The following is a 26,815-nucleotide window of genomic DNA, read 5'->3' on the forward strand; positions in this document are numbered from 1 at the left end:
GAGGCCTCCACGGTTCTCTCTACTTTCTTCTGTTCTGGAACTCAGTGCCTGACTCAGCTGCTCAGAAAATACCTCTCGAAATACTGCACTTGGGAAGAAGCCTATTTCTTCATAGATCGCCTAGAAACGCTGAATTGTACAGAATTGTTTTTGATCTCTCCGGGAATCCTTGAAGATGTCCCAGGTGGAATGTGGCTTGTTTCACAGACAGATCAGGGAGCTCCGCAGCGCTCCTGCAGTGCCTCCTGTGGCCACCAGAGGGGTGTGTGTGCTCGCAACAAGGACCCTGCTCTGAGACTCCACAGAAGACCCAAGTGAATCTCCTCTGGGACTTCCTTTACAATCAGGCAATTGCTTCCGGATGATTTATTCTAAAGTCTTTGGGATCTACTGACAACTCCGTACAAGTAACAACTTAAGGTCCTACAGTGACTATATCGTGTCCCTTCTTACATGTGCAGATACAGGAAATTATGAATGAATGAATGAAGGTGGACCTTCACCTCACGTGAGACAGAAAATGAACCCCAAATGGATCACAGACCTAAATTTAAGAGCTGAAGCTATAGACCTCTGAGAAGAAAGCATTAGAAGAACTCTCCCTCACCTTAGATTTGGCATCTGTTTCTCAAGGATGACCCCAGAATCAACAAGTGGAAGAACAGAGACATGGGTAAGTTGGTCCCCAACAGGACTGTCTGTCCTCTTGGCTCCCCATGTGCTCCAGGCTCCAGGCAGGACCTGTACCAGTCATTTCTTTCTACAACCCACGTAGCAGTAGCCGTTACGTTCTCCGTCTTAGGGATGGGGTCTGTAGCTTCAGAGCCCCGCCTGGCATCACCCAGCTACCAAGAGGCTGAGCAGGGGCTAGAACTGCTGACTCTCTGCCATTGGACTCTGTGCTCCATCGAAACAGCTCCTCCCTGGAACTCCACATCCAAACCCCGAGGCCTGGGGACCTCACTGAACTCAGGGGACAGTGGTGCCCGCTCTGACTGGTGCTGGGCCTGGGCTTGTTGTCTGACGACGGCAGGCCTTGGCCCTGAGGCTCTCCCAGTACCAGCCAGCCTTCATCTGGGCAGGAGGAGGTTTCTCCCTGGCACCAGGCACAAAGGTTCATGTAACCTCAGACCTGAGAAGTCCCTTCTGAAGCATCTGGATGCAGCCTTCTTGTCAGGTGGGGCCCCCAGGGGTGGCAGGAACCTGGAGTCAAATCCTGCCTTGGCCTCACTGTGGAGCACAGAAGTCGGAAGTTATTAAAGCCTGGATTCCCTTATTAGTCAAAAGGGGACAGCATTTCTACCTTCCTCGTGGAATTGTTATTGGGATTGATTGACATGATTCATGTTCTCAAAAGACACTCAGTAATCCTTAGCTGTACCTGTTTAAGTTAGCCCACTGTGAGCCCGCTGGGGCCATGGGCTCTGGGCCTCTGCCTCAGTCTGTCCCCTCTGCCCGGCAAGCCCGGCTCCCCCTGATTCAATTGTCCTTCCAGAAAGCCTTCGTCACCTCCCGTATGGGTGACACGTCCCTCAGCTGGGATCCCACAACACTGGTGCTCCCCCATCAGACCCAGGCGAGCCCTGGGACTGGACATCACACAGAGCTTGTGTCCTGGGCATGGACAATCCCCAGTGTGGACACTGGCAGCCTGGAGCTCCCTGAACTGTCACCTGGTTTGGGAACAAATGTTGGGGTGCCTTGAGATGGGGCTCTATCCCTCCATAGCAGACAAAATGAGCTGCCCTCAGCTCCATCATGCCTGTCCCCCGTCTGCCCCCACCGTGTAATCATTGGTACATGGCAACTCGGGCCTCCTTGGCTGCCAGGATCCCAGAGGCTTTTGGTGGTTGGTGTTGAAAGTATTTTCTGGAGGTGAATTTGGTTTTGATGGAAACCTCGGGAGGATGAAGCCTGGCCACCCCGTACAAGCCCACACAGAGCCTGTGCCCCTGACCAATACGGCAGCGCCCCAGCCTGTGGCAGCCCTCCCCCTCATGCTCAGAGCTCTCCTCTCTCCCCTGCTCCCCATCCAATGGTGTTTCTCTCTCTTCCTGCAGGGAGAGCCCCCAGTGTTCTCTCTCTGAGGATCTGTCTTCTGTGCCTGGGGAGCTCCCTCTTGTGGCAGAGGACAGGGGTGACTGGCCATGGCCTCCCATACAGGTTCAGGTGAAGTGGACTCCCCCTCACCTGCCGCTGGGGGAGGACAGGGGTCTCCCCCTTCTCCTCACATGGTGTCTTGAGCGGGAAGTGCAGCCCCCTCTCTCGCACAAGCTGAACTTGAGGGACACCACGGTTGGGGCAGGCAGGGGCAGGGGGTCACTGCTGGAGGAGCCTGAGGGCTGTGGAGGGGCTATGCCCAGTGCCAACGCCCCTGGCTGAGGCTCAGTCCATCCTGCAGCTCCCGTGGGCACCCAGTATGCTTTCTAAAGGTCTTTCGTGCTCACAGAGGTGCCAGTGGTTCTCGCTGTCGCCACTAACCCTACATCCGGATGAACGCACGTCTGTAACTCACTGACCCGCACTGCCATCCGAGGTTCCTCCCTGAGACGATGGGCTCCAGCCAGGATGGCCAGGGCGCAAGCAGACAGGAGGGGCCCAACATGCAGCCCTCTGCTGCCTGGAGCACGGCCTGGTTGCTCGAGTTAGAAGCTGAGTTATGGCGCAGGAGGGGCTGGAGTGGCTGGGGCGCATCCCAGGACGGGCCTGCATGAGGTGTGTCCCAGGACTCGGGGCAGGGATGCTTGTGGGGGAGGACCCATGAGGGGGCTGTGGGCAGGCTCTTCCCTGCTCTGTGGGTCACTGCCAGGGACCCTGATGGCCTCACTGCCGGCTTGTCCTCCTCATGATTTCAGGGCTCATCTCGAGTCTCCGGGGTCCCTGCTTTCCCAAACAAGGCTCCACCTTAATAAAGAGAGCATAGATAGAGGAGTCTGCGGCCAATACTCCAGAAATGTGGCTCAAGGGGGTTCCATTTGTTCCTCTAGGAATCAGGCCTAAAGAAACAGATTTATGGCACGGATGTACTTTTCAGTGTAATTCTGAGAGGCAAATCCGTATAAATGGCTCAACTGTTCAACAGCTGGGGCAGCTGAGGAAATGCTCTGTGGCCACTGAGAATGCCCCAGGGGACAGGAGTGACAGTGTCTGTCCACTGTGGGGACGTCAGGTAGATCAAGAGCCCAGCCCTGGAATCCCCCTGCCCCACCATGGCACACACACACACACACACATACACACACACACTACACTCAGAGGGAAAGGACTAGAAGATGGACTCATGTGTTAAGGGTGATTATTTCTTGGGAGAAGGAATGTATCTTCTTTTCTTCATATTCAAATGATTATTTTACTAAATAAACATAATCTGGCTAATACCTAAAGAACTGTTTAGTACCAAATATATTAGTAGTAAATGGGAAGATTTCATGTGAGATTTTAACATTTTTATAATATGCACATTACAATAAGATAAACGTGGTCTATCCAGGAAAATGAAAGAATTTAAAGGTGTCTCAAGGACCCAGACATTTCTCTTGTGGTTTCTGCCTTTCGAGGCATCCTTATGAATAGGAACCTATCCCACATAATGAAAAGACTTCATTTTGCGGCTTCCCAGAATCTTTGCATTGTCAGGAACATTCCTTTGTAATAAAAATGTTATTTTTATAAAAAATTGAAAAACATTATGAATCACTCTTCTGTTCTGTAACCAGACACAAAAGGCCATATTGTAGGATTCCAGGCACAGGAAAATCACAGAACAGGTAAACAACAGAGACAGGGAGAAGAGCAGTGGTCTCTGTGATGGGAATGTTCTAGAAGTGAATGGTTGAGCAACACTCTGAGTGTACCTCATGGCACCTGGATATACAATTGAAAAGGATCAGAGGGGCGCCTGGGTGGCTCCAGCTCTTAAGCTTCTGCCTTCTGCTCAGGTCATGATCCCAGGATCCTGGGACTGAGCCCCCATCAGGCTCCCTGCTCAGCGGGAAGCCTGCTTCTCCTGCTCCCACTGCCCCTGCTTGTGTTCCCTCTCTCCCTGTGTCTCTCTCTGTCAAATAAATAAATTAAAACTTTATAAAAAAAAAAAAAAAGAAAAGAAAAGGATCAGAGTAGGGGCTCCTGGGTGGCTCAGTTGTTAAGCTTCTGCCTTCGGCTCAGGTCATGATCCCAGGGTCCTGGGATCCAGCCCCACATCAGGCTGCCTACTCAGCGGGAAGCCTGCTTCTCCTCTCCCACTCCCCCTGCTTGTGTTCCTGCTGTCCCACGCTCTCTCTCTCTGTCAAATCAGTAAATAAAATCTCTATTAAAAAAAAAAAAAAGGAAAAGAAAAGGATCAGAGTAAAATTTTATGTAAACTCAGATTCGACTTTATTTAACGAACAAAGTACAGGAAGCCATTATACAGGTGCATACAGACCACAAACACTACAAAGAATGCAATGACAGGGGAGGGGAAGCCGTCCTTCGGGGCTGTAGCCAGCACGAGCTGCTGCTCGGGGGCCGGGGCTGGTTGCTCCACTGGGGCAGGGGGCTGCTCGGGCCCGGCGGCGACCCCAGGACCAGGGCCTGGACCCTGCTCGACCTCCGGGTCGGGCATCGGTGCGGGTGGCTCTTCCAGCGGAGGAGCGTGAACGAGCGCTCTGACTAGCACCTGCGCCGGCGCCCACCGGGCAGGGGGCGCCCCTGCTCTCCCTAGTGGCTGAGCCCCCGCAGCAGGGACGGGCTCGGCCCGCGGGGGCTCTGAGGCGACAGCAGGGGCCACAGCGGGAGCTGGGCCCAGTTCTTGCGCTCCTTCCGGATCTCGCTCCGGGGCTGGTGCTGTAGCTCCAAGAAGAGAAAGTATCGTCGGCCTGATGGGCTTCCCACGTCCCTCCTAAGTGAAGGAAACTTTTCCCCCGGCTCAGTGCTGTCTGAGTCCAGGATCCGATCCCTGGGAGGTCTCCCCGGACGGCAGGCCATGGGGACAGGGATCTGGGACTACGCACTGCTCCCGGCCCAACCGCACTCTATGGAGGCTTGCTCTGCGTGGCCCGCCCGGTCCCCTCCACGGGCCCTCGCCAGGCACCCCCGGCCCTCCTCACCCCCAGCCTCTGGCTCCGGGGGCTCCAGGCTTTGCAGCTGTGACAGCAGACGCTGGGCACGGCGTTCCAGGTCCGAGCCTGGCATATGGAGGCCCGTGTATGTGAGCAGCACGTTCAGGCAGGGAAAGTCTGGGGGCTGGAAAAAATCCTGGGGATATTGGTCCAGCCATGTGCCCAGGATGGAGGAGAAGGCCCTGGGGACAGACAGGTAGGCAGGGAGTCAGAGGACAAGGCACCCTCCCACACAGATGTCCCAGGGAACCCCTGAATGTCAGAGACCGGGCCTACTCCTTGTCCACCTGTGATCTGGAAGGACTGCCTGACACAGGCCTGGTCATAGAGGACAGGCTGCTAAAAGCCTTTGTGAGGGGGAGCCCTTGATCAATGGTGTGGCCATTTCTGTCCTTGTTGGGGGAGTCCGGGCACACTCATCAGTCTGTGTCCTTGCCCACTTGCCACTTGGATTCAACTGCATGCGGCCAGGGAGGGGTGGTGTCGGGCCTGTTCATTGCCCTCACTGCACACATCACTGCTCTGTGAATATCCAGCCAAGGAGGGAGCAAAGGGACTCTGTCTCATGCCAGGCCTTCCCAGGACCCTCCCAATACCTCCAGCTTTACCTCCGGTGCCTAATGCTGCCTCATTCACTAGGTGCCATGAGTGGGTCTCTTTCCACTGACACTCATCTCCCACAGGGTGGGGGACGTCTGTCCCTGAGCTCTCACTGGGTCTCCTGAGCACCTGCTGAGCACCCAGTGTCCAGGTTCCACCAGATCGCTGAGTGTGATGGCCCCACACTCCTTGTTGTGGTTCCCGGGAGTGGGGTAGAGACAGGGCTGGGAGGGGGCAGGGATGGGCAATGACTCTCTTAGGGGCTGAAGCTGTCCTCCAGCCCCCTCCGCTCTCCCACAGTGCCCACAGCCCACCCTCAGCTCCCCTTTTCCCCAGATTCCTAAAACAGGAGTCGCAGATGTGTGGGATGAGGGTCCAGCAGCCCCCCATCTCACAGTCCCCTCGCTGCCCTCATGGGGAGGGAATTCCCTCCTGTAGTAGCCGAAGCTCACTCACATGTTCCGCTGCTCCAGGGCTCCGCCGAGCTCATCAGAAGTAGAGAGAATGCCCCCATATCTAGAGGAGGCCAGAGGGGCACCACATGAAATGTCCTGTGGATGCCACCTCTCATCATGTCTAGTGTCACTGTCTGACCCCCGACTAGTCTGGAGCCCTGGGGTGCTGTCTGCTCTGTGCAGGGGTCAGTCAGCTCCTAGAGAAGCGCCTGCACTGAGTGGGGCTTCCTGAATGCTTGATGAATGGAAGGGCCCCAACCAACCCATCACAGATATCTGAGTGGGCCTGGGCCCCCTGCTCAGCCCCAGGCATCCCTGCTCTGGTTTCACCCAGGACACGGACCCCAGATGGAGTCTCAAATCTCCCTTTCAAATGGCAAAACAGCCCAGCTCGAGACCATAGTGACAGTGAGGGATGAGGCAGAGGATTCCTCGTGAGGAGCAGGATAATGATAAATGAGCACAACCACAGCCCCTCTAGCAGGCCTTTCTGCAGGCCCAGGCCCCCAGGTGTACTTTCCCTAAAGGACACCACTGAGTCCCTATAATAAGTCTGCCCCAGTCAGAGGAGCAAACTGAGGCTCGAGGAAGTTTGGTGACATTCCCAAGACTCACAACCAGGCGGTGGCCAGATCTCACTGGGCTGTGGAGGGGCAGGGTGCTCACGTTGTAAAGAAGAGGTCCAGCACCTCGGGGTGGTGGCAAAAGCTGTGTACGTGCCCAGGAATGTGGAGATGTGGCTGAGGTCTCTGCCTACGAAGGCGGGCACCAGGTGTTATTGGCATCTCCAGCAGGTCAGCCCGGTTGGTCCAGAGCACGCGGGTCTCATTCCTCTCTGTGGCTGAGCTGTTTTTATCCTGAGGTGAAACGGAGGAGACATGCACTCAGCTCTGTAGCCACCAGGAGGGTTGGGGGTGGGAGCGCAGACCAAATCCCCAAGATCTCAATGACTTATGGCAACAGGTGGGACAAGAGGGCCCATAGTAGAAAAAACAATGAGGTGCCTGGGTGGGTCATTGGGTTAATCCTAAGACTCTTGGTTTTGGCTCAGTCACGATCTCAATGTCTTGAGATCGAGCTCCTCGTAGGGCTCCGTACTTAGGGGCAGAGTCTGCTTGAGGATTCTGTCTCTCCTCTGCTTCTCCCCACTCTCCCCCTGCCTCTCTCTCAAATCAATCAATCAATCAACCAATCAGTAAGTCTTTCAGGAAAAAGAAAAAAGGTCCTTGGCATCCATACAAGGAATTGAAGTCGATGATGTTGGAACACGTTTTATGTCAGGTCAGGTTGTTAGCTGAGTATGGACACCACCTCCCCGCATGAACGGCACCGATCCCGTGATCTCTGACAACATACCCCATTCTTGAGATGAGAGCACAGACACGTTTTCTTAGGTGAGAGGGCTCAGGATAGTAGGGCATGTAGGATGTTTAGTGCAGCACTGTGAGTTGGCCACAGAGGGGAGTCCCATCAAAGCCCTGCATCAGTCAAGGCCTCAGTGGCTGTGGTAACCGACTGGTCTTCTGGAATGTCGTACAATGAGGCCCCTGCTCCTGACCCTGTAGGGGCCCCAGGGATGTGGACTTTCACAACCAAAGGGCAAAGCAGGAGACACAGTACCATGAGCCCCATGTCCCTTTGGGGAAAACTCTCCCAACTCACCATGATCATGTGCAAGATTGGAGAAGATGGGGAAGGACCGTTAGGCCAAAGGGGACACCCAGAGGACCAGTTAGGAAAATGCATAGCACAGTGCAAGACGATTCTAGCTGAATGGGATGAGACATGGTTTAAAGTCTCTTTTCTGATATTCCTACAAATACGTGGACAATGACGGTGCATCTGGCCCAGGCAGGGGCAGGGCCCCGAGGGCAAGTTTGGGGAGGAGATGGGGATGCAGATTCAGATGGAGCAGGACTGTGGGAGGGAGCCCAGGGCAGTAGCAGGCTGGCTTCTGGGACCTGAGGCCCTTTTGCTGCATCGGAGCCCTGGGGGGTGGGTCAGCCCAGCACCTGCACTCACCCTGAGCCAGCGCTGGACTCTGTTGCCAGTGTGGGGCACCTTCCTGTCCTTCACGGAGGGAGCGCGGAGGCCCTCATCGTCCAGCTCCTGCCCCGTCTCCTGTCGGGAGCTCTGTAGAGACAGTGCCAGGCAGACAGGCACGAGGCCTCAGAGCCCTGTGCGGCTACCTTTGCTGGGCCTCGGACCCAGGGACTCCATTCCACACACACACCACACCACAGGATGCACAGCCCTCCACCGCGGAGAGAAACGTGACACAGCCTCAGGGCCTTGGATTCACTCTGGCACAGGTGAGAGGCCCTCAGGGATCCTCATCGCCCGCCCTCCCACCTCCCCACCCCCCGCCCACCATGACGTCGGTGTGAACATGAAGGCACCGCCAGGGCATCCGCTGCCCTGTGACGTCCTCCAGCCCAGGGGCAGGACCTCCCCACACATCCCTCCTTCCCGGAAACTCAAGAGGAGGGGATGGGGCTGCCCTGGGGTGGCTCAGGGAGGTGGCTTGGCCTGGCCCGGCCTTCTCTGTATTACCTTATGGCGCCTCCTGCCAAACGCCCTGAGGCAGCGGGGGCGAGCCTTGAGCCAATGTCTGCAGCAGGTGAAAAAGCCCTTACCCTGGGGTTTCTGGAAGCCAGAGCCCCAGGAAGTAGGCAAACAACAAGAGAACATCTTTCACGATCGGATGTCTCCAGTCAAGTGACCCTGATACGGGACTACAGTAGAATGTGGGTGCCTGGTCACGGGGCTTCCAAGTTCTGTTGGGGTCTGTGGTCAAGGAAGTGACTTCACTGCCTGGGATCCCCTACCTGGGTCCACTCCTGGATTGACACCCCCACCAACAGTGCTCTGGGCTGCCGGCTGCTCATCCCCGGTCTGCATGCAAGGCCACATCTGTGCCCAGTGACACAGCGCACCCCTCACCACAGCCCGCAGGGAAGGTCTGGGTGCAGCCAGGGCCCCAACTTGGAACCACACCCGGCTTCAGACACAACTCTCCACTCTTACCTGGTCTGACCCTGCCTAAGCCACTGTGCTTGTCAGGGACGGTCTGTGTCTGGTCTGTCCAGTGCACAGTATTCCAGCACGGACTTCCTCCAGACGTCCCAGGCATATGTGGGATGATATCTATGAAACTGGAGGAGTGGTGTCTCATGTAGGAAATACCTCCAACCACAATTTCTTCCTCTTCTCACCTTCTCTGAGTCCGCTACTGGTCAGATTCCACCCCACAGTCCCTACTGGTGTGTGTGTGTGTGTGTGTGTGTGCGTGTGCGTGTGAGCATGTGGACGCTCAGCTCTGGAGACCCAGAAGATGGCAGCCCCTCCGACAGAGGGATGGGCAATAGCTTCCCAAGATCTTAGGCTTCCTAATTTCCAGAGCAAACCCTAAAGAAGGCGGTGGAGCCTTGGCCCTTGAAGGTCAGAATCCACCCTTACCCCTAGAGTCTGCCTGTCCTGTGCTGCGAGCCATTACCTCCTTTCCAATGGGTGTGATGTGGATGGGGGGGCCACTCAGTGGGTTGCCGTGACCTGGCTCCTCCTCAGACAAGAACGTGCTGGAATGTCTCCTGCTCACCCTCACCCCCACACCATCTCCATGTCTGTAGCCACTTACTTCAACACGACCTTTTCCAGAGCCCCCACTGAATGGTGAGGTGCATCCAGGGCCCCAACTTTGAGGACATTCAAAGAGCCGGGTTCGTGCCTGGTCCAGCCTTCTTACCAGTCCTTGATTCTGGGCAAGGCCCTGACCCGGCAGGGGTCTTCCCCTTCTCCCCTCAGTGGCTCCCGCCGATCCCCAACTCCTGTGTACACATCCTTGTGTAAACCCCTCCCCTGGAGTGTGATCTGGACGTAGTGATTCACTTCCATTCCACAGAACATGGCAACACGACCCAAAGCCCCTTCCGAGATTCGGTTATAAAAGCTCCGTGCCCGGCCCCGTGCTGACCCTGATCCGTGTTCTCTCAGATCCCCACACTGGGGAACAAGCCCCTATGTGGAACCATGACACAGGCATGTGCACGTGGCCTAGCACCGAGGGCCAACAACAGACAGAAGAACTCAGGCCTTCGAGATGGACTGAATCCTGCCAACACCCCTAAGTGAGCTCGGGTTCTAAGTGAAGCAGGTCCTGCCTTGGTGTTGTCAACAGCCCCAACCTCCTGAGAGGCTCTGGTAGGAGCCCCCAGCTGAGCACTGCTGGGGTCCTGATCTCCGGAGACTGTGACCCAATGAGTGTTTGTGGGCGAAGCCACCGAGTGTGGGGAGATGTGGTGTGACCCAGTACTAGGAGCAGGGCGCTGAGACTGTCCACCTGCCCCAGGCTCTGCCCCTCCTCCTCTCCCTCTCTGCTCTCCTCCTCAGCTTCCTCCAGCCACCCTGGCCTCCTTTCTAACCTCCACTCTGGCAACATCAACTTGGGCCTCCACTCCTCTGCAGCGTGGTGCCCTCTGCTGGCTGCATATACTCGGATTTGTGCTGGGGTGTCTCCTTGGCCTGCCTCAGGAAATCTCAACGTCACCTCAGCACGGCCTTGTCAGACCCCTCACCTGCCGGAGCTCGGGACCCAGCTGTCGCCCCTGCTCTCTTCCTATGGAGCAACTGCTCTTTTCATTCACGTTTTTCATTCATGTTTGTCCATCTTCCCTCTAGACCCTGAGCTCCTAGAGGGAGAACCCGGGTGGCTGAGAAGCACCTGCCTCATCTGAGTGCTCAGGGCACAGCGGCTGATGAACAGGCCAGAGGATCCATCCCACCACCGACCAGCTCAATTGTTGGAGCCTAATTGATTTGGGTCCTTTGGAAGTGCTTTTGTTTTCTTTTGTTTTGTGTTTTAAATAAACTCTGTGTTCGATGTGGGGCTCAAACTCACCACCCCGAGATCCAGCGCCACGTGTCCTACTGACTGAGGAAGCCAGGTGCCCCTTTGGTCATTTTAAAGCTACTAGGCTGATAACTATTGAAGTTAACTTGGTGATTTCAACATTTAGCCGGTATATTTCGTTATGCTGAATTACCAGATATCTCCCCAAGGTTCGGTAGCATGTCACCATGGATTCCCCCACATGACAGCGCTGAGTGGCTGTTCAGATGGGAGATGGAGTGCCTTCCTGTGGTCATTCAGGACCCCAGAGTCCCTGCACCGTGGGCCTTCTCCCTCCCTGGGAGGTCATGTACCTCTGCAGCCATGAGCACAAGGGGGAAGGTGACAAAGATATACATACAGGAGAGTGTTCTAGCCAGGTCTAAAAGGCTCAAAATGTCCACCTTCATGCTCAATCTTTTATTTTATTTTTTTAGGATTTTATTTATTTATTAGAGAGAAAAAAGCACAAACAGAGGGGAGGGGGCAGAAGGGAGAAGGAGAACCAGAGAGATGCTGGGGATGAGGAGGACAGGGGGTGGCTTAATGGGCCTGTGGAGGGAACAGCTTGGGCCACGCAGAGCAAGCCTCCATTGATTGTGGTTAGGCCGGGAGCAGTGAGTAGTCTCAGATCCCTGTCCCCATGGCCTGCAGTCTGGGGAGACCTCCCAGTGATTGGTTCTTGGACTCAGACAACATTGAGTGGTGGGAAAAGTTTCCTTTATTTAGAAGGGACCTGGGAAGCCCATCAGGCTGATGATACTTTCTTTTCTGTGAGCTACAGCACCAGCCCCAGAACAAGGTCCAGAATCACCTGAAGAACTCGGCCCAGCTCCCACTGTGGCACCTGCTGCAGCCTCAGAGCCCGAGTGCCGCAGGTGGGGATGAGTGTGAGGGGCATATGGCTGAGGATGCAGCAGAGGGGAGGCACCCCACTTAAGGAGACTACTGCAAAGTTTTATAAGCAAAGAAGTGCCAAGTTAAAACTTTTAGAAGTCTTCTACTCTGGGGGATGCCCCTGGCTTAAAGGTGTTCAAGTGGGGAAGCAGGATGGAGTCCCCGCTGTGACAGCATGATCTCAAGATCCCGGGGGTCACAAGAAGAGCGGGTGGGGCCTGAATGCTTCAGAGTCCCCAGACGTCAGATCGGAAGGGCTAGCTGAAAACCACGAGTCTAGGTGCTGGCTTCCTGCTCTATGTAGTCCTAAACCACGAATCCCAGCACGGTTGCGGGGTGGCTTTCCTGGGAGGGGTCCAGCAAAAAGCAGAAGCTTGGCAAGCCCTCCAACACCCAGGACATACAGCATGGGTCTGGGCCACAGGAATCCATAGAACCTGGAGTTGGAACTCAGTCTCGGGCCTGAGATAGGAACGCTTCGTCACTGGCAGGTGAACACAGAGTTCTGACAGAAACCGGGGAGGTAAGACAGACTGCTTTTCTGTGAGGGCTCACTGAAGAGCTGGGGGAGCAAATTTTCAGCTCCTGGGTAGGGAGCAGGGTGCAGCCATATTCATCCCGCCCATTGGGGCCGCAAGCCTTCAGGGAGTAAAACAGCGCCACCTCCTGGAATCCAGAGCCGCTTACACTGAGGCCTGCCTCTGCTGGGAGAGGGGCATTTGCACTAGTTGAAGTACACCTGAGGATCAGTGCTCAGGGCCCTCCCCCTGAAGGCCAGCACAAACCACTCAGTCCTGTCGTGTTTACTGATCAGAAAGGGCTGCAAAGCTTCAGCTCCTAAGGGAAACACTAGTAGCATTCTTTGTATTTTTATTTTTTAACGTTTTATTTTTTTCAGGTATTTTTTCTTATTTTTTCGTCTTTTTTATTATTAGTTTGTTTGATTCCTCTCATTGTATTTTTTTTTCTTTCTTCTTTTCTTTTCTGGACACAATGACGAGATGGAGAAATGCACCCCAAAATAAAGAACAGGATGTAGTACTCACTACCAGGGATTTAATCACTATGGATAGAAGTCAAATATCTGAACTAGAATTTAAAACAGTGATTAGAAAGATACTAGATGGTTTAAAAAAAAAAAAAAAAGCGTAGGAGACACTAGAGAATCCCTCATTGTAGAAATAAAAGAACCAAAATCTAGACAGGCCCAAATTAAAAATGCTATTACGGAGATTCAGTCCCCAACGAAGACTATTAAAAGGATGGCAAAGGAGGCAGAAGAGTAAGTCACCAATATAGAAAATAAAATAATGGAAAATAAAGAAGCTGAAAAAGAGAGAAAGAAAAATATTGGATCACAAAGGGAGATTTTGAGAACTCAGTACTTCCCCAAAGTGAAAAAATATCCAGATAATAGGGGTCCCCGAAGATGAGGGGAGGGACAGAGGGGGAGAAGGTTTATTTCAACTAATTGGAGCTGAGGACATCCCAACTCTGGGGAAGGAAACATGTACTCAAGTCCAGGAGGCACAGAGAACCCCTCTAAAATCAATAAAAATATGTCACCATCTTGACATATAATAGTCAAGCTTCCAAATTTCAACGATAAAGAGAAAATCCTGAACGCAGCTCAGGACAAGAGGGCCTTAACCTACAAGGATAGATACATAAGTCCAGCAGCACACGTGTCCCCAGAGACCTGGCAGCCCAGAAAGCACTGCATGATATATTCAATGTGCTAATGGGAAACTTACGCACTCAAGAACACTTCATCCAGGGAGCGTGTCATTCAGAGTAGAAGGAGAGATAAAGTATTTCCGGGACAAACAAAAACTTAAGGATTATGAACACTAAACCAACCCGAAAAGAAATATTTTGGGGGATCCTTTGAGTGGAGAGAGAGCCCAAAGGTAACAAAAATCCAGAAAGGAACAGAGACAATCTAGAGAAACAGCACCTTTGCAGGTAAATCAATGGCACTGAATTCATTCCTTTCAATAATTTACTCTGATGTAAATGGACTCAGTGCTCCAATCAAAAGACAAAGGCTATCAGCATAGATTAAAAAACAAAACAAAACAACAACAACAACAAAAAGACCTATCAATATGCTGCTCACAAGTGACTCATTGTAGAGCCAAAGACACATCCAGATTGAAATTGAGGGCATGGAGAATCCTTTATCACGCTAATGGACGTGAAAAGAAAGCTGGAGGAGCCATCCTCATACATCAGAAAAAAAAAAAAAAAACAGATTTTAACCAAAGCCTATTATAAGAGACAAAGAAAGATACTATATCATAATAAAAGGGTCTATCCAACCAAAAGATCTAACAATTAAAAGTATTTATGCCCCTAAGTTGGGAGCAGCCACATATATACACCAATGAATAACAAAATTAAAGAAACTCACTGATAATAATACAATACTAGTAGAGGTCTTTAAAACCCCACTCACAGCAATGGACAGATCATCTAAGCAGAAGATCAACAAGGAAACAAGGGCTTTGAATGACACACGGGACCAGTGGGACTGCACAGAGATATTCAGAGCATTGCCCCCTAAAACAGCAGGAAACACATACTTCTGGAGTGTACATGGAACATTCCCTGGAACAGATCACATACTGCGTGAGAAATTAGGTCTCACTAGTACAAAAAGATTGACATCATACCATGCATATTTTTAGACCACAGAGCTATGAATCTTGAAGTTAACCACAAGAAAAATGTGGAAGGACCACGAGTACGGGGAGGTTAAAGAGCATCCTACTGAACAATGAAAGGAGAACAAGGAAATTAAAGAAGAGTTAAACAAATACATGGAAGCAAATGACAGCAGGACAACTCAGAGCCTTTGGGATACAGCAAAGGCGGTCCTAAGAGGGAAGTATATAGCAATATAAGCGTTCCTCAAAAAACAAGTTATTATTCTCCAATACACGACCTAACCCAGGAATGGACCCACAACTCTATGGTCAATTAATCTTTGACAAAGGGGGAAGGAATAGCCAATGGAAAAAAGACAGTCTCTTCAACAGATGGTGTTGGGAAAATTGGGCAGCCACATGCAAAACAAACAAACAAACAAACAAACAAACAAACAAACCCAGACCACTTTCTTACACCACAAACAAAAATAAACTCAAAATGCATAAAAGACCTAAATATGAGGAAGGAATCCATCAAAATCAAAATCCATCAAAAAGAGGAGAACACAAGCAACAACCTCTTTGACCTTGGCCACAACAACTTCTTCCTAGACATGTCTCTAGAGGCAAGGGAAACAAAACCAAACATGAACCATTGGGACTTCCTCAGGGAAAAAAAGCTTTTGCAGAGCAAAAGAAACAATCAACAAAACTAAAAGGCAGCCTACACAATGGGAGAAGACATTTGCAACTGACCTCTCAAGTAAAGGCCTAGTCTCCAAAATCTATGAAGAACTCATCAAACTCAACCTCCAAAACCCAAAAAATCCAATCAAGAAATTGCCAGAAGACATGAACAGACAAATCTACAATAGAACACATAAATGGCTGACAGACACATGAAAAAAATGCTCAATATCGCTCTTCATCTGAGTAATACAAATCAAAGCCATAATGAGATACCACCTCACACCGGTCAGATGGCTAAACTGAACAGCTCAGGAAACAACATATGTTAGCGGGGATGCAGAGAAAGGGGAACCCTCTTACGCTGCAGGTGGGAAAGTCAACTGGTGCCGCCACTCTCGGAATACTATGAAGGTTCCTCAGAAACTTAAAACTAGAACTACCCTATGACCCAGCAATTGCACTACTAGGTATGTATCCAAAGGACAGAAATGTAGTGATTAACGGGCACATGCACCCCAATGTTACTGCACCAATGTCCACAAGAGCCAAACTATGGAAAGAGCCCTGATGTCCATCGACTGATGAATAGATCAAGAAGACTTGGTCTAGATACACAATGGATATTACTCAGCCATCAACAAGAAGGAAATCTTGCCCCTTGCCACACTGTGAATGGAACTGGAGGGTATTATGCTAAGTGAATGAAGTCATTCAGAGAAAGACAAATACCATCAGATTTCACTCATATGAGGAATTTAAGATACAGAACTGATGAACTTAGGGGAGGGAAGGAAAAATAAAATAGGCTAAAAACAGAGAGGGAGACAAACGATCAGAGACCCTTATCTACAGAGAACAAACTGAGGGTTGCTGGAGGGGAAGTGGGTGGGGGGACGGGGTAACTGGTGGATGGGCATTAAGGAGGGCCCTTGATGTCATGAGCACTGGGTGTTATATGCAAATGATGAATCACTGAATTCTAGCCCCAACTTGACAATATACTATATGTTAGCTAACTTGAATTTAAATAAAACTAAAAAATACAAGTAAAAAAAAAAAAGAGGTGTGCAAAAAATGTAAAAGAATCACTCTTCTCACTAGCTTTTTAAAAATACATAAGTATTTTTCACTTTAAACATGTGTTAATATAAGATGTATGCGGAATTTAAGAAATGAAACAGATGAACATATGGGAAGGGGGAAAAGAAAAATAAATGAGAGAGAGATAGAGGGCACAAGAGACTCCTAAGGATAGAGACAAACTGAGGGTTGATGCAGGGAGGTGGGTGGGGGGTAGGCAAGATAGGGGATGGGTTTTAAGGAGGGCACTTGTTGTGATGAGCACTGGGGTTGTATGGACGTGATGAATCTCTGAATTCTACAACAGAAACCCATTTTGCACTGTATGATCTCTACTAAAGTTAAAATTAAACAAACAAACCTGTGTTAAGATGGGTTTGCCAATACTACTTTAAGTGAATTAATAAGTATTTTAAACCTCAAAAATTCTAATATTGTAGATATTAATACATGTAACCCACGTAATGAACTGCTCTTTGATATCTTCAATAATTTTTCAAGTGTGGAAGGAAGGGTCTTGAGAGCACAAACTGTGAGCATTGGGATCCCAGGAATGCCTCCGGCTGTCCTGCCGCTGGTGGGCCACAAGGGGGCAGCATGCTCCCTGCTACTCACCCACAGGGGTCTCCCCACATCCCTGTCCAGCACTCCTCCCACCTCCCTTCTTTCCTTCTCTGCACTCTCCTGGGCTGCACAGCCTCTTCATTACAGGAAGTAATGCCATCTAAGCGTGGTGCCATCAAGACCAAGGCAGTCACATATTACTCTGTAAAAGTTCATCAGATGTCTCCTATGCAAAGCTTATCACCCAAGGCTGAGTGCACAGGAGAAGCCCCCTCTCAAAGAGTTAAATAAGTGGTGAGGGAGCAGGACCCAAAGGCCAGACATTAGAACAGCGACACGGTGATGAGTGCAAAAGCCCTTTATTTTCTATAAAGGACTGAATGTTACGAATAGATTCCTGACCTGACAGGCAGAGGAAAACCAACAGGGAGATACTGAGATACTGGCCAGGAATGTCTGGAAGGATCTGGAATCTCAGGGACATAAAAAGGACAAACACCAGGTTCTGAGGGACATAGAAGAGGAAGGATTGGAAAACTAGAAGCCAGGGAACAGGAAGGGGAACACAGGATTTTTCTATTTGGAAGGTGAGGTTTCCCAGAAGTCAGGAGAGTTTGAGCAAAGACCGCAGGTAAAATGGGATGTAGAGGACATTCTACCTTGGGAGGAGTGCAGGTGGGGATCTAAGGAGCAGGCTTACTGGAGGGGCCTCACTATAGAGGCAGGGGCAGGGTCCAAGCTGCCCCCAGCAGTCTGTCTCAGAGAACACAGGGGATGCTGGTGGCTGAAGGCCATGAGCAAGCTAGGTGGCGGTCAGCCTTGGTGTGGACTAGCCTGAAGGGACAGTGGTCTGACTTACCCATGGCCATCCCAATACACCGGAGACACAGAATGTGTAATGTGGGGGCGGGGGTGTCAGGAGGCCTGTGGTCAGGAGTCCAGATCCAGAAATCTCCATGGGAGAGCATCTGGGAGTCCTGGGCTGAGATGGAGGGAAGGAGGACAGGGAAGACAGAGGGAGGGAGGTGTGCAGGAGGAGGCAGCAGGGGGTGTGGCCAGGAAGGGGTTTGGCCCAGGAGCCATCTGCCCTGTGGGAGAGGGAGCCTGCCCTCTCTTGCTGGGGGAGCTGCAGGTAAATGGGGTGGAGGGTGTGGGGGGAGGGAGCAGACAGGGCCCTGGAGCCCTGAGGCATGTGGTATTGGGGCAACCCCAACCCCCTCCAGGCTCCAGCCAAGCCTGGAGGCAGCCCTAGAAATGACTAATGGCCAGCAAGTCTAGCCTCCTCACTTAGTGAAGAAAAGGGACATAACAGATGAACATAGGGGAAGGGAAGGAAAAATGAAATCAGGTGAAAATGAGAGGGAGGCAAATCATCAGAGAGGCTGACTTCTAGGACACAAACTGAGGGTTGCTGGAGGGGAGATGGGGGGGGAAGGATAACTGGACGATGGGCATTAAGGAGGGCACTTGGTGTCTGAGCACTGGCTGTTACATGCAACTGATCAATGGCTAATTCTTCCCGTGAAACTCAGGGGGAAAAAAAAGAAAAGGAAAGTAAAGAGAGTCCCGGCCAGTAGGATGAATGACTACCCGAAGCCCACGCAGCAAGTCTGGCAGAGCTAGGGCTGGGACCCAGTTCCTAGCTCCCCCTTCTGCCATGACCTTTCCCCCAGGGTCCCACAGGTGAAAAGAGGCAGGGCCTGAAGAGGTCCCACTGTGTGCCTGGGGTCCCCACCCGTCCTTTACACATCAACTTGGAAGGGGTGAGCTTCCCTTGGCGGCCCACAGCAGGACAGCTGCGCAGAGGGGCAGAGACAGCCCCAGTCTTGGTCCTGGGCATGGGGGAAGGAGGACAGGGACAAGACGAGGGCCGCAGGAGCCGCTGTCTGCTCACCTGTTTGCCCATTTGCTTGAACACAGCTAAGGAGACCGCACCCACGTCTCCCAGGGACAACCTCCAGGGATCCTGTGCAGACCAGGAAATCTCCCCAGTTCATTGTAGAGGCCAAGGACAGGCTGCCCCCAAAATGTGCCATTTTGGTATACTGATTATTGATGTGTTTCTGATTTTAGTTTTAAGCAATCCCTACACCCTACCTGGGTCTCAAGCTCATGACCTCAAGATGCAGAGTCCCACACTCCACTGACTGAGCCAGCCAGGTGCCCCTGGCATACTGAATATTTTCCGTACAAGTGACTTAGGACTCAGCCTGTGCAAGGACACTTAGACCTTCCCCTGAAAGCAGGAAATACATCTCGCATGGAACAGGTACCCTCTCTGAAGCAGGACGTGAAGAGACTGCCTTATCCCCAGAGCTGGGGAATTTAGAGCCCAAAAGGCTTTAGAAACAACCCCTGTTCCTTTTTACCATGTACTGCTCCAGCCCAAACTCTGTCTAGACTTCCTTACTAACCCAAGCTCCCAAAGCTCAGGGTTCTTTGTCCTGTCAATGCCTCACAGATTTATTGTCACTTTGTCTAAAATGGGTAAAACTGCCTGCCTTGGTCCCTTCTTTGGGTCTCAGTTGCATTAGTGGGCCCCCAATCACTGTCCTATTAATCTGACTCGTGCCATTTTAATTATGAGTCCTGCTAAGATCTTGAGCGTAGAGAAGAACTTTCCCTCCCTTCATCAAGCTCTAGTAGTAAGCTCTGAGTCTCCGGAAGGAGAAGACCTTACTTCCCACCACCTGCATCCCAACCTCTGGCCTTGGGGAGCATTGAGGAGGTTGGGTGGGTGGGAGCCCCAACTGCGGGAGCCCAGAATAGGCTGCCTGGGCCAGGACCTGCACTGTGCAGCCCGGCCCTCCCTCGAGTCTGGGTGGGCCTGGGATCACGGGGCCCGCTATGGCCTTCTGACCTGCAAGAACCCACAGGCGTCACGGGACCCCCCAGTGGGGACTCCCTTGTGTTTCAAAGCCTGTCTAGCCTCTCAGTCCTGCCAACTGCTGATCCTGTTCTCGCTGCCCCCAGGTCACTCTCGTCCTGATTGGACGCTACAGGGTCACACTCAATAGCTCTGCAGAAGGTCACTGCGCCACAGACCAGCGCTCAGTGCACCCTCACTCGTTCCTTCATTTATTCATGCACTCCCGCATTTATTCATTCAACATATGCTCCTTTACTGCAACGCCTACTGAGCCAGCCCCTTGCTCCAACCTCGGACTGCAGAGGTGAGCCTTCCTGCCTGGAGGGGCCACGGCAGAGCAGTGGACACAGACCCGAAGGTCAAGAACTGCAGGGCCGAGCAGAGGTTACACACCGCCTACCTGCAGTCATGCTCTGCTTGGCATGGCTTCACTCTTAAGGCTTTCATTTGTCTCTAAAATTAGTTGACACATTTTAGAAGCAGGTGTTTTCACTGAGAATTCAGATTTCCAGGACCTTCGAGAGGGCCAGCCACAGCTGGTCCGTTTTCCCACTGGCTGCCCTTGCCTGAGGCTGAGTCCCGGCCGTCCCCTGCGGCTGGGAACAATGCCAATCAGCAAGGTGTCCACCACTCCCTAGTGTCCCCAACCCCAAAGCCCCCCATCAGTTGCCACCGGTTGCCCGCCTGCTGGTGCCGTAGCTGTTCTCAGGCCAGCCAGCTTCAGCAGTGGCTCCCAGTCCCTGCCCTGGAAGTTTGTGTGTGGTGTTCCCTGCAGAGTGAGAAGTGCTTCCACAGAGGCAGCAGAGGGTGCAGGGGGAGCTCACAGGAGAAGTGCCCAGGGGCCTGCCCAGATGGCCTGCACCCACAGGAATTCCCTACCCGTGGTGAGGAGGGAGGACACCCAGGACCAGCCACCTGCTGGGGTCGGCACGTCCTCCATTAATTGGCTCCAACAGTGGAGGGCTGACCCCAGCAGGGCGAGCACCCCAGGTTTCCACTCGTGTTCCTGGGCAGTCCCTGCACTGTTCACTCAGTCATAAGGGATTTACTCATTCGCTCAAGCACGCATTCAGCCAGCAGTTATTAAATACTTGTTGTGTGCTTGGCACTGTGCCCGCCCTGTCCCTACCCGCAAGAGTTCAACATGTGATTAGGAATTCCGCATACAGCATTATGTGGCCCCGTGTCTTCTGACTCACTCACCAAGTTCCCCCAGCATGTGCCATTAGTAGCTGGCACATAGTAGGTGCTCAACTGATACTTGTGGTGTGAATGCATAAAAGACAACTAATTATAATACCTCGTATTGACTGAGCTCTTTCAACTTTACAGGTAGTGTGTTAATGCTCAAGGTAGGTCCTGTAAGTATCCTACTTTACTGATAAAGTGAGGCACAGAGAGGTTCAGTAAATTGCCTAAGGTCACACAGCCAGTCGGAACTCTTAGCCACTACTCCCTGTGCCATCGCAACAGGGCAGGCAGCATGCACTCGGGGCCAAGGTGGAGCACACAGGGGAGCCTTGGGCTTTCGGAGGGCAGAGTGGTCAGGAGGCACCGGGGCAGAGAGGAAAGGCTTCATGAGGACTGGACAGAAGGGCCGGTAGAGGTGGAAGGGGAGGCCATCTTGCCTGATGGAAGGGGAGAGGTTAGAGGAAGCCAGGGGCTCAGGGAAGGTGCCCACAGTAGGTCCTCCCTACAGGGTTCCTGGGTCGAGGGGCTGGGGTGCCAGCAAGGACACATCCTTCAGCAAATGTGAGGTCTCGCATATTTCAAGCCCCGGGCCGTGTCCTTGGGAGGACATGAACATGAACAAGAACTCCCCTCCAGGATGGACAGGCAGGCAAAGGCAAAACATGCAAAGGACTCTGCTCCCGGAGAGGAAGTGCTGAGAGGCAGAGTGCTGTGGGGGCAGTTTTCCGGGAGGAAGAGACTGGTTCCAGTTGGGAAGCACAGAGCAGGCCCCTGGATGAGGTGACATTTGAACTGAGCCATGAGCGGTGCTAGGACCGCACCCTGCAGTGGGGAAGGGCACCCTGGGATGAGAGCAGCAGAGACAAAGGCCCAGAGGGGATGGGGCAGGTGGGCCCCATGTGCCCCCCGGGGTGAGGGGCTGGAGGGGGCTGACAGGGCAGGGTGGGCCCACTCCCAGAGGGCTCTGTGTGCTGTGCTGAGGGCTCAGCTTTCTCCCCTGGGTGACGGGGAGCCGGGGGAGTTTCGTAGGAGAGGGACAGGTGTTGCCTACCAAGAGGCGACAGAAAAATACTTGTCTTCTGGGGCACCCGGGTGGCTCAGTCAGGTAGGTGTCTGACTCTTTGTGTCAGCTCAGGTCAAGAGCTCATGGGTCCTGAGATCAAGGCCCTCCTAGGGCTCCACGCTCAGCAGGGAGTCGGCTTGAAGATTCCCTCCCTCTGCCCCTCCCCCCACGTTCACTCTCTCTCTCAGGCTCTCTCTCGAAAGTAAATACCTCAAGCTCTCTCTATCTCTCTCAAATAAATCAGTCTTTTAAAAAAAGTTCGTTGTCTTCTAAGCTCTAAGTTCCTTGGGGACATGGCTCTCACTCTGGGGACAGGGTTAGGAAGAGTAATGCTGAGGACTTGTAGAAAGCCATTCACCCCGAGGATCTCTCCTCAGACTCTGGGAGCTGCTGTGGGAATTGCCCTTAACCAGAAACCAGGAGGTCGGGGCCCAATTCCTGCTCCATCACTAACTCACTGCATAGCCTTGCTCAGGTCTCTCTAGGGGCGTCAAGTTCTTCATCTGTAATACCAGGGGGCTGATCCCCTCCGAGGGCCCTTCTAACCTCATCCTCCTAAGAACACGTTGACAGATCCAGGCAGACCTGGGAAGGCTCAGCCATCCTTGCTGGGCTGACCACATGGGGGACAGAGGGGGACAGGCGTCCGTGGAGTCCTCAGCCCCCGCCAGCCACTGGCTGACCCAGGTGGGAAGGCCCAACCTCCCGGGCGGGCGGCCGGGAGAACCCCGAGGCGTGACGGGTGCCAGAGGAGAGGAAGGGCAGGGGGTGGGTGCAGGGGAAGGCAGCTAACCAAACCGCTTCCTCCCCAACCAGCTCCAGGCCCAGGGCTGCGGATTTCACTGAAGGACCAAGGAGCTCTGGGAACATTTCCCACCCCACTGCAGCCCCCTCCTGCCAGTGACCGCTCAGCTCAGGGTTAGCTCGCCCTGGGCTCCTCAAGCAGTCTTCTCAGGAGAGCTGAGCGTCCAGGCCAGGGCCTGACTATAAACGCAGGCTCGGCACCACACCGTCAGCGCCCTTATGTGGCTCTCCAGCCTGGGCAAGGGAGCTGCGAGCTTCCCCGGCCAGGAGCCGACCCTCCAACTCTTCTTTCTCCATGCCCCTCCGCCCGCCAAACGTCTTTACAATCTTCCTCCTGGAGGCCCTCCTTGGTTGACTCGCCCACATTAAAACTGCCTTCACAATTCTTAGGTCACGGTCTGCTACAGCCTCCTGCCTTCAAATGTTCTGCTTTCTGTCATCCTTCAGGGATTTTAAAAAGCATTTCTCCCATGTCTACGACAGGGTCTTCTTCCAGTTCAGTTGGGTCCCGTGCTTTCTTTTTATTCTTTGTTGACTCCTTCAATCCTGAGGGCAGCCAGTAGGAGGTGTCAAGGAAGCTGGATGGCACTTTCTTCGAAGCCCCCTAACACCTGCTTCTCCACCATTCGGGGAGCGTCCCTGCTCCTGCAACCAGGGCTCCCAGGTGTTTCTTATTAGATGGCGCCCTGGCCAGCCCTCAGGACCGTCTCCGGCAGGGCCGATGAGTAAACTTGAACCCTACCTTCAGGGGGGATTCTGCCCATTGGGTAGGCTACTGCTTGTCCCCCAAGAGCCCAGTTCTGGGACCCTTGGCCTGTTCCAGATCGCTGGCTACACTGCACTTCTTGGCCTGCATGTGGGCAGGATGCACCCATTTGGCCGACCAGGGCCTTACGGGGCCTGGCATGCCTGTGGAGCTGGAGCCCAGACCCAACCACTTGCACATTCACCCTGAGGTGGTAGATGCACCTTGGTGACAATCTGTCCCCTTTGGACTTGCCACCTATAGGGTCCCCCACTTCTCCAACAGCCAGGGCACCGAGTGTCTCTGATTGGAGGTTACAACAGCCAACCCACCGGCCCCACCTTGGCAAGGCAGGGCAGTGTGCTCTCTCTCCGCCTTCAGGAGAAGTATGCACATTTCTGTAGCTTAGGGTTTGGGATTATACAGATGCCTGGTTTCCCCAAGATCCTGCTCCTGTGTCCCAGTGTCTCCTGACCTCTGCCCAGTTCTAGGTCGTTGGCTCCCATGACCTTCACGGCCCAGACATGGGCAGCTCACCTTCATCACCAGGCCTTGGGTAGCTGGGACCCCACAGGCCCAAGAGAGGCAAGCCCAGCGCCAATCACCACACAGTCTCCAGCATGGAGGGGCGCACACACTTAAAGCCACCCTGAGGCAGCCGCGACAGACCGATGCCAGTCAGTCCTTATTGGGCCCGGTGCCCGAAGGGCCCCGTGGTTCTCTCTCAGGAAGAGTTCCCAGATATCTTTTATGAGATGGTACCCCCCTCCCGGCCGTCAGGACCCACACAGGCAGGCAGTCAAGGAACCTCAAGCCCTGCATTCAGGAGAACTCTCCCCACGCTTGTCCTGTTCCACATCACTGGCTACTCTGCCCCAAGCTGGCGCATGCACAGCGCTCTCCTCTCAGCTCACCCGAGGCACTGAGGGCCCTGCAGGCCCCTGGAGCCGGGGCTGGTCCCTGGTCACCAGGGTAGTGGGGCCCACACACCAAAATTAACCATGAGATCGACGGGGTACTCGACAGACGCCAACTTCCAAGCACTAAGCTACACAAATGCTCATCTTTTCCCCTACAGTAGAACCACGAGTATCTGCACTGCTTTGCCAGGATGGAGCAGGCAACTGACAAAAGCAGCCCCAGCCCCATATGAGACACCTGGGAATACCGAGTGTGGGAAGCCTTGGACCGCATCAGGCTGACTGTCACCATTTAAAAGCTGCTTCCGAAAAATTTGGGGGGTTGACTCCCTCTACCCAGGAAGGTATGCAGGTGGTTGGGAGGCAGCCTGAGCTACCTAGGCCTGCCCAAGCCTGGCAGATGGGGTTCTTACTGCGCATGCACACGCTGTGCATCAACAGGGCAAGAAACGGGAGAGGCCGGTCACCGGAGCAGGCTTCTGGGGGCACAAGGCCACCTGCCTCATTCCAAACTCTAATTACACAGTTTTCCATTGAGGGCAGAGATGGAGAAACCAATCTTGCCAGGACAGAGCCAGACAGGCCGGGTAGGGCATCTTCCAGCAAGACATACTGGGGAGCCTTTACTGCTGGTCAAGCCCAGGACCCCAACCAGAGTGGGTCCAAATGGGTACTGACTCTGGCCAGTTGAAAACTGCAGCCTCCACGGAGGTATCACATTGCCTGATTTCAAACTCTACTACGAAACTCTAATAATCAAAACAGTAGGGCACTCAGACATACAGGTGAATGGAATCGAACAGACAGCCCAGGAGAAGCCATGCATATAAAGGTCCATCAACTGATGACAAAGGAGGCAAGTCCATTCAAGGGGGGAAGGACAGTGTCTTCAATAAAGGGTGCTGGAAAGACTGGACATGCGTAAGAATGAAACTGGATTACTGTCTTCCGGCATACACAAAAATAAACTCAAAATCAATTACAAACTTGACTGTAAGACTGAAACCATAACACTCCTAGAAGAAAATATAGTCAGGAAGCTCTTTGACATTGGTCTTAGCAATATACTTTTTGGACCAGTCCCCTCAGGCAAGGGCCACAGAAGTTAAAATAAACAAAAGGCCTAAAATCAAACTGAACAGCTTTTGCACAACAAAGGAAACCTACAACATAAGGAAAAGGCAACCCAGTGAATGTGAGAAAACATGTGCAAAAGGTACATCCAATGAGAGTTAATATTCAGAATATGTAAAGAACTTGTAGAACTTCATGCCCAAACCACAAATAACCTGATTTATAAACATGGGCAGAAGACTTGAATGGACTCTTTCCCAAAGAAAACACAGATGGCCAACAGGCTTCCGAAAAGCTCTTCAACATCACTGATCATCAGGGAAATGCAAATCAAAACCACAATGAGATATGACTTCCTACCTGTCAGAGTGGCTATTACCAAAAAGACAAAAAATAACAAGTGTTGGCGAGGATGTGGAGAAAATGGAACCCTCGCGCACTGTTGCTGGGAATGTACATTGGCGCAGCCACTATGGAAAACACTACGGAGGGTCCTCAAAAAATTAAATATAGAAATACTGTATGACCCAGCAATTCCACTTCTGAAGAAAACAAAAAACACCAATCCGGAGAGATATAAGCATCCTTGTGTTTCTGGCAGCATTATTTACAAGGGCCAAGATACGGATGCAACCTTAAGTGTCTGTCGATAAATGAATACAGAAGATGTAGTATGTATATATAAGTAATCTTCTTCAGCCATGACAATGAATGCAATCTTATTTGCATCTGCAACAACTTGGGTGGACCTAAGAGTATTATGGTAAGTGAAATGAGTCAGAGAAAGACAAATCTAGTATGATTTCATTTATATTGCAATCTAAAAAACAAAACAAAACAGAACCAGACTCATAGATGCAGGAAGCAAGCTGTTGGTTACCAGAGGGGGAAGAAGGGGTCAGGGGCAGATGCTACAGGTGAGGGGATTAAGCGGTACAAACTTCCAGTTATAAAATAAACAGGCCATGGGGATGGAATATATACACATAGGGAATATGGTCAATATAATTCCAGTCACTTTGTAAGATGACGGATGGAACTAGACTTACCCTAAGGATCATTTCGTAATGTATGAAACTACTGGATCACTCTGATGTTGATCCACCTCAAACTATAGGATAATGTATATCAAGACTTCTGAGGGCAGAAGGAAGACACTACACACATGAGACCATGAGACAAATGAAGAGGCTAAGGTTTCCAGATCAGAGACTCCGTAGAGTAT

The sequence above is a fragment of the Mirounga angustirostris genome, unplaced genomic scaffold (assembly GCF_029215605.1).
Source record: "Mirounga angustirostris isolate CCGP_5_RB_7025 unplaced genomic scaffold, mMirAng1.0.hap1 SCAF_3, whole genome shotgun sequence".
NCBI lineage: Eukaryota > Metazoa > Chordata > Mammalia > Carnivora > Phocidae > Mirounga > Mirounga angustirostris.